Source organism: Tiliqua scincoides, chromosome 1, assembly GCF_035046505.1.
Source record: "Tiliqua scincoides isolate rTilSci1 chromosome 1, rTilSci1.hap2, whole genome shotgun sequence".
Classification (NCBI taxonomy): Eukaryota; Metazoa; Chordata; class Lepidosauria; order Squamata; family Scincidae; genus Tiliqua; species Tiliqua scincoides.
Genome location: NC_089821.1, coordinates 258,239,161 through 258,240,454, shown reverse-complemented (window position 1 = coordinate 258,240,454; position 1,294 = coordinate 258,239,161). Strand labels below are relative to the sequence as shown.

Below are 1,294 nucleotides of genomic sequence, written 5' to 3'. Positions count from 1 at the left end.
AACGTAGCCACCTCACTGCTCAACCCTGTCTCCAGGTCATTTATGAAGAGGTTGAAGAGCACCGGTCCCAGGACAGACCCTTGGGGCACACTGTTTTTCACCTCTCTCCTTTGTGAAAATTGCCCATTGACACCCACTCTCTGTTTCCTGGTCTTCAACCAGTTCTTAATCCATGAGAGGACCTGTCCTCTAATCCCCTGACTGTGGAGTTTTTTCAGTAGCCTTTGGTGAGGGACCGTGTCGAACGCCTTCTGAAAGTCCAGATATATAATGTCCACGGGTTCTCCCGCATCCACATGCCTGTTGACCTTTTCAAAGAATTTTTAAAAGTTTGTGAGGCAAGACTTACCCTTACAGAAGCCATGCTGATCCTCCCTCAGCAAGGCCTGTTCATCTATGTGTTTTGAGATTCTATCTTTGATGAGGCATTCCACCATCTTACCTGGTATAGATGTTAGGCTATATTCTGATTCTAGAAGCCATGCTGATTCTCCCTCAGCAAGGCTTGTTCATCTATGTCAGGGGTGTCAAACATAAGGCCCGGGGGCCGGATGCAGCCCACAGAAGCTTTTTATCTGGCCCTTAGGCTCTCAGCTGCTGAGTAGTGCTGAGGTGTTACTGCTGAAAGGGTAGCCCACATGAAAATTGGGTTATCCCATATCTTGAAAGATTATCAAGATTTGTGTATTTTCTGTCATTTGCAATTAATGCGTTCCTAAGTGAGAAAAAGTGGTGCATATTTTTGGTTATGACCAGTTTAATGACATCACTTCTTGCCTAATGACATCACCTCTGGCCCTCAGAAGGCATCATGAATGCTATTCGGCCTTCTGTGTGAAATGTGTTTGACACCCCTGGTCTATGTGTTTTGAGATTCTATCTTTGATGAGGCATCCCACCATCTTACCTGGTATAGATGTTAGGTTGACTGGCCTATAGTTTCCCGGGTCCCCCCTCCTTCCTTTTTTAAGAATTGGTATGACATTTGCTATCCTCCAATCCTCTGGCACCATGGCCGTTTTGAGGGACAAGCTGCATATTTTAGTCAAAAGATCAGCAACTTCATTCTTCAGTTCCTTAATAACTCTTGGGTGGATGCCATCAGGGCCTGGTGACTTATTGATCTTTAATTTATCAATTGGTTGGCTGGCAACATTCAGTCTCGAAAGACTATGGTATAAGCCTACAGCACCCGGTGTTCCCTGGTGGTCTCCCATCCAAGTACTAACCAGGCCTGACCCTGCTTAGCTTCTGAGATCAGATGAGATCAGGCATGTGCAGGGTAACAGTTGAC

At 45.7% G+C, this 1,294-nt stretch overlaps 1 pseudogene; it reads right to left on the bottom strand.

Annotated features, from left to right (window-relative positions):
• Positions 1-1,180: 1,180 nt before the first annotated feature.
• On the bottom strand, positions 1,181-1,294 carry LOC136638096 (5S ribosomal RNA; annotated as a pseudogene).